The following is a 7,182-nucleotide window of genomic DNA, read 5'->3' on the forward strand; positions in this document are numbered from 1 at the left end:
TAATAATACAATAATTTGCAACACTCTAAACAAACAAGAAATTCTAATGATACAAAATACATAACAAACTATAAAACAAATATTGGAAACACTTTTTTCTAAAACCAACTTATATCTAATGCAGACATTTATATAGTCCAATGCAATAATAATTAATTATAAGTTTGTGAAACTCATTGATGATTAAAGGCTAAATGAACATAAACAAGGCCGATAGCCATTACTCGCGTGCTCTCGTGTAACGAATGAATGCGTGAATGTAGGATTGACATGAAATTCTTAAAGATAAACTAAAATGACCGAAAAATGGGCTGAAATGACTTAAATAAATAAAAAGTAAATGTCTTAGAATGGCTTTAATGGACTTAAGGATGAATTGAATGACCTTAAGAATGACTTGAATGCTGAGAAAATAACTGGAATCCTTCAAAAATAACTTGAATGATCGGGAGAATGAGTTTAATGGCTTTGAGACTGACTGGTTGTAAAGAGGGTGATCATTTTACATTAAATTAATACAGAAAAGTGATCCCCCACTTTATATCACAAAATTACAAACATAAGTACAGCATGTAGTAAGAACAGATACTACACTTTGATCTTGGCCAAAAGGCAAAGAAAAGGGGGGGATTTATTTGCTCGGTGAGGGAGCAAATAAGGAACAGGGCCGATTTTTAATGTGAGGAGTGAAGGGGAAATGGGGGCCAACTCCCCGGGGAGTGGGGGAGCTGGATAATGAGAATTGGTATGAAGGGTTGCCCCTACATTGAACAAGGTCTTATATGTGGGGCCACCCCCACATATGGTATTTGCTTGCAGTATCTGCCGGATAGATACCACACTTTGATCTTGGCCAAATGGCCAAGAAAAGCGGTATTTATTTTCTCTCCCACCGAGCAAATTAGGCACAAGGCCGATTTTTAATGTGGAGAGAGAGGGAGGAGGGAAGGAAAAGGGGACCAGCTCCCGATGGGTGGGAAATGGGAGCTGGATAGTTACAATTGGTATGAAGGGGTTCCCCTACATTGACCAAGGTCTTATATGTGGGGTTGCTCCCACATATGGTCTGTGCTTGCAGTATCTGCCGGAACAGATACTACACTTTCGGATATTAAATCCTTTATTCATGTTAAAAATACATTAAAAATCAACAATGAACAAAAAACTTAGGCACATGGCCAACTGTAGGTGTCGTTGGTCATCCTTGTCACTCCAGAACTAAACAAAATCAAAAGTTTCTCCCAGCTAGTATCTTTCACCATAATACCACATTCACCCTTTCATACAGGGGACATCCTACTTAACTCCCAATTTTAAAAATATTTTTTATTGACGTGTAAAAACAAAAAGAGATAACAATAAAAATGGTACAATAATTCATTCGTGTCGAGGGCGGGGGGGGAAGAGAGGAAGGGATTAGTAGGACCCTCCAAACCCCGTCTAGTGTATAGACTGCCCGTTCCACTAGGTTCGTAAAAGGAACCTGGCTTCTGCGGGTCAGTCTCTAAGTGGGGATGCCCTCTAAATGGGGGTGAATGGAGAAAAGAACATTTTGTGGGTGAGAAATGGGGGTTAGTTTGTATTTCTTTCTCTCCAAGATGAGTGAAATTTAGAGGAGGGGGTGAAAACAAAAATTGCAAGAAAGAGGGGGTGGAGATCTTGGAGGCTTCCTAATCAGGGAGGGGTGGAACACACACTCAGCTAGCTGAGAGGATATTTGTTAAATTTTACTTTACGGAACTGCGTGTTCCACACCTAGGCAGGGAACACGTATTCAAATTTGGCTCATCTTCGTACACACAGACTTGCTACATGTATCCATCTTCTGTCAAATGCCACGCGATGCAGCCTTCTTCTATCACATCTGATATTCACCCGTAGTTCGTATTTAAAGAAAGCAATCAGATCCTGATCAGAAAAAGACAACACCCCCCCGGCAACCTTGCAGACGTGACGTCCAAATCACCATTCTCGCCACGGCCAGGATTGTAACATAGACCATTTGTTTTTCCCGGTCTCACGGTGGCCTCACATTGTCCACGACATCGGATACAGTAATTGGGCGAGGATGCTCAGGATCGATGCGAGCCGTCATTTCACTGACATACGACCAGTACTGGCGGAGTTCGCAGCAATCGAAGAAAGCATGATCAGTCGTTTCTACCGTCGTTGTCCCACAACCGGGACAATCAGGCGACTCCAAAAACCCAGAACTGCATTGTACGTTGTTGAGTGGAAGTGCATTTCGGGCCAATCGCCAGGTAAGAGAGAACTCCGAATTGTTCATATGACTCGAACCTGGCGCCCAGCTCCATGCTGAGCGGATCTCACTCTGCTGCCAACCCAAACGCGCGCATAGCTGGTCGTCAGAAGCCCCCATCACTAGACCCCTGTGGAGTTCCCTACGGGTAGCAGTCACAAGGTCGCTGGACCTTGGTCGTCGTTTTAGCGCGGCTCGGCACTCTTTCATGTAGGCAGATTCTCCCCGCGGCCTGCGACGGCTCTCGATAGAAGGGTCAAGAACGAGGTCGGGGAAGGCGGCAGTAACCACGGGGTGCCACGGTTGGTTATCTTGCATATAGTGGCTCAGGAAGGCCAGCCTCTTAGCGTCTCGATGACACTTCAAGTCCGGCATTCCCAAGCCTCCCTCACACGGACGTTGAATACAGACCTGTCTGCTCACCCAGTGTCTTCCTCTGTCCCAGAAGAGCGAGAGAGTTCGACAAGAGCTTTTAGGTGTTGTGCAGGCAGGGGAAGTACGGCAAGTCGGTAAAGGATGAGAGGAAAGACGTAAGCTCTACCCTTTAAGGAAAGTTTCCTAGGAAGCCACGAATTGACTGCAGCCTACACCTTTGACCGTACCTCCAACCAATTTTTGTCAAGCTGGAGACCCGGGCCGAAGCACACGCCGAGGATCCGAACCGGGCCATCTGTCCAGCTGAAGGGCGCCGGGAGGTTGGCGTTGCCACTCCAGGCGTCCAACCGCAGTCCTACCGACTTGCTGCGGTTTATCTTGGTCCCTGTAATTCTTTCACACCGAGCGAGTGCCTCCGACACGATCTCGATGTCTCTGAAGCTCGACACAAAGACCGTGACATCATCGGCGAACGCGGATACATTGGCGGCTGAACCACCGGGTATTGCAATTCCGCGCAGGGCCGAATTTGTCTCCCCACGTCTCAGCTTGCAGAGCAGGGGCTCCAAAGCCAGGACATAGAGAAGGGGCGACAGCGGACAACCCTGACGAACCGACCGGGAGATAACAAATGGTTTCGAGCGCTTTCCGTTGACTTGCACGACGGCCGTGGGCTGTCGATACATCACGGATATCCACTTGCAGAAGTCCGGTTTAAAACCGACGGCCTCTAAGACAGATGCCAAGAAACGATGGTCGACCCTATCGAAAGCTTTGGACTGATCTAAGTTGATCAGCGTGGCTTCCGTGTCGTCATCTATCACTCCCTCTAGGATCGTGCGGATCAGGTGCAAGTTGTTCTTAATCGATCTCCCCTTCACAGCGTAGTTCTGTTCTGGTTCAACCAAATCGCCGATAACAACCTGCAGCCGATACGACAGGACCTTGGCCAAAATCTTCAACTCTGTGTTTAGCAGAGTTATGGGCCTGTAATCGTCTAACTCTTCCCCACCATGCCCGTCACCTTTCCTCAGCAATGTGATCACTCCCTTGGTGACTTGCCCCGGGATGGATCCCTGAGCAAATCAATGGTTGAACACATCCGTCAGAAGAGGCAGAAGCATGGTCCACAGCCTCAAAAACAGTTCGTATGGCAGACCATCGAGTCCTGGCGATCTGTCACAGCTGACCTGCTTCAGCGCAGTAAAAAACCTCCTGCTCCGTCACCCGGTCCTCGAAACTAGCCGCTCTAGCCACCTCGAGGCGGGGAGAGTGGGCCAAATAGCCACTAAACTCAAGGACCGGAAGATCGGACTGCTGCGAAAACGCTCCTCGAAATGTTCTCGAAACCCCTCGCAGATCTCCCGAGTCGATTCAAGGGTGCGTCCATCCGGATGTCTTACCGTTGCAATGTACTTGTCCAAGCCACGCCTAGAAATTACACAATGCATATCAATGTTGGAATTGACTGCTTCATTGCCTACCTTTCTAAGCCTAGCTATGACTACTTGACCTTCATAACGCTCGCTATTCTCACGCAGAAGGTCCTGCTTAGCTAGTTCCTGACTAACAATATAACCCTCCCCCGTAGCCCGGGCTATTTTCTGTTCTAGCTTCTTCTTCGTCTTGGCCCTATCTAGTGCGAGGCGCTGGGCATACTTGACAGAGAAGGTTCTAATTTTGGCTTTTAGACCAACCCACCACTTACTCCCGGTAACCGCCCCCCACTAGTGCTTTTTGAATTAATTCTATTAGCTTCTCTTGGAAGTCTTGTATCTCCAGAAGGGAAGTGTTTAACTTCCAGAGAGACACTAACTTTGGCCTATTTCCTAGCTTCAGCCGGGCAATAACTAGTTTATGATCCGTCTGGCCTAGCCAAGTGAACGTGGGACAAGATAAGAAGTTTACTTCGCCTCTCCTAACTAACATCCTGTCCAAGTAAGTGCTTGGATAGGAGGAAACACTATTGGTCCACGTCCACATCTCCCGCCCCGGATGCTCGAACCGAAACCTTTCGACCAGACCGCATCTAGTCATCAAATTAGCCAGGCTTGATTCGCACCTCTCCGATCCTCTAGCATCGCCCCTTACCTTATCTATCTCGGGGTCCAACACCTACCAGTCCACAGAGGAAACGAAATGCGTCTCCTGAATCGCAGCCACATCCACTCCCAGGGACAAGAGGTCGTGCCGGAGGCGAGCCGCCCGGCCCGATGATCTCAAGCTCCTCGCATTCAAACTAGCCAAATTCAAAGCCATGGTACCTACCTTAGGGTGTGTCACACTCAGCTCCGAAGTCAGCTGGGAAGAGGACGCCGACGTTATGTGCCATGCTCAAGGTGGTCAGGTTTTTCATATCCTGACCTTCTCTCGCAATGCCGCCGACGTCCAAAGGATAAATTAATTTATGGCCCTGTAGAGTGACGGATGGACCAACACTGGGACCCTTCCCTTGCATTGTTTTGACAGTTCATCAAGAGAAGGGTATTTTTTTTTCACCAGTTCAATTCCCGGAAACGCCCCGTCAGCAGCCTGCAGCCTTGTCCACAAGTTGGTCTTGCAAGCCTCTGGAGTTCTGACAAAAGTTATTAGGAGTGGGGCCTCCGGGAAATTTGAGGGGATATTAACATATTTCCCCTCTATCTGTTTGTAATCGAGCAGAGGTTTTAAGTTTTTCATCTGCCGATGGGAAATGTCTGTGGCCACAGATAGAGAGTCTACATAACATAGTTCCTCAGGGGCAAGGACTTTTAGTCTGGTTGGTCTGCGAGAGGCAGAGAAGTCTCTCCCCTCCCTCGGTTTATTCTTTTCCTTTTATTTTTGGGGTAGTGGCTCAGTTTGCCTTGGTGTGGGACGGGTGTTTGTGTGGTGTCTGGTGTGGGTGCTGGTGTGGTGTCTGGTGTTGGTGCGGTGTCTGGTGTTCGTGCGGTGTCTGGAGTTGGTGTTGGTGTGGTGTCTGGTGTTGGTGCAGTGTGTTGTTTGGGGGTGGAAGTGGATTTTGTTGTTAGGGGTGGTGTATGTTCACAGGGAGTGGGGCCACCTTTTCTTCCTCTTTTCTTCTTTTGTTTTTCTTTTTTATTCTTTCGAATGAACCGGGGAGATGTGAGGTTGAGTTCCTCTCCCTCTCACTTTCGGATTCATCCTCAGAGGAGCAGTCTTTTCTCCGCTTGATCCCCGTCTCGATTAGTGTGGGGACCGTTAGTTGTGTCTGCTCCTCTAGTTGCTGCTGCAGCTGTTTTTGTTGTTGCTGCTCTCCCTGGTGTCGTTGCTGCTGCTGCTTCTGCTGCACTTGCTGCAGTAGTTGTTACTGTTGCAGTTGTTTCCGCGGCATTGGCTGCGGTGGCTGTTGTTGTTGCTGCATTTGCAGAGGCTGATGCCTCGATTTTTGGGCTGGTGGTGGGACAGTGGCAGAAGGGACTATGTGCTTCCGTTTTTGTCTCACTACCGTGCCCGATTCTTCACCCTTGGCCTATTGGGTGGTTTGGGTTTTCCTTGGAGCTGGGGTTGGTGCTGCAGTTGCAGAGGTTGTTGCCGCCTGTTTTGGTGCGGGCGCTGTCTCAGGGGTTGTGACCGCCTTTTGGGTTGTTTGTTTAGAGGTTACCCTTTGGGGGCCACTCCTAGCCATGTGGCCCTACTTTTGGCAGAACCAGCAGTGTGGACGACGGCCCTCCACCACTACCGTTATGCTGGCGTCTTTGTATGTCAGCAGCGGTGGTATCGCTCGAACCCCCTCCCTCTTCAGCCTCATTGCTATTGTGTAGCAGCCCAGGTGAGTCCCAGTTTTTGACCGTACTGGGGTCACCTGTTCCACCTCACCGTACTGGCTGAAGAGGCATCCTAACACTTCCGCAGGTATTTGGGTTGGCACATTAAATACTTGCACCCGAGTCCTTCTCTTGCCCTGGTATACGGGTATTAGTTTAACTCTCCCATGCTTTATTTCTTGGAGGAAGAGTCTCTCCGCATCGTCCTTCTTCATCCCTAGGAGGCGGTTTTCCGGTATAGCGGAAATGGCAAAGGACACGACTCTGCCTTCAATCGCCTCCCAGGCACCTGGTATGGGTTTTATATCTGCCCCCTCTATGTATTGTCTGTACTCTGTCAGGTACAGGTCTCTATACTCTTGAGGGGACTGTTGTTTTTCTACGGTCTTCCCCCACGCAGACCCTCTGGGTGGTGTTGGTGTTGGTATGGGGTCTTTGGTGGGGTTAGACCGTTTTTGGTCATTTTATGGACGTCGCCCCTGCCTGTTTATTGGCGACGCTTCCTGCCTCCCCAGATTTCTTGGTCAGTCCTTTTGTGGGAGTGTCACATTTTTGGGGGGCGACTCCATTTTTAGTGTTTTTTTCGGGAGCAGCGTCCCGTTTTGGGGAGTCGGCCTCTTGGGGAGCATAATCTTTTTTGTTTACTTTGAGGCCATCTGCCCCTTCCTCGTTTGTGAGGTCCAGGCGGTATGCCCCCTCATTTTCTTGATCTGCTCCCCTTTTGGGAGAGCAGCCCTCCTGGGGAGCGCTGTCCCCTTTATTGTCCTATTGGTCTGGCACCTC

The 7,182-nt window shown here is 49.1% G+C and overlaps 1 pseudogene; it reads right to left on the bottom strand.

The window, feature by feature from the left end:
- Positions 1 to 488: 488 nt before the first annotated feature.
- Positions 489 to 625, bottom strand: LOC145241791 (U2 spliceosomal RNA; annotated as a pseudogene).
- Between the last annotated feature and the right edge of the window lie 6,557 nt (positions 626 to 7,182).

Source organism: Euprymna scolopes, chromosome 20 (genome assembly GCF_053919585.1).
Source record: "Euprymna scolopes isolate OS-2025 chromosome 20, ASM5391958v1, whole genome shotgun sequence".
NCBI classification, from domain to species: domain Eukaryota; kingdom Metazoa; phylum Mollusca; class Cephalopoda; order Sepiida; family Sepiolidae; genus Euprymna; species Euprymna scolopes.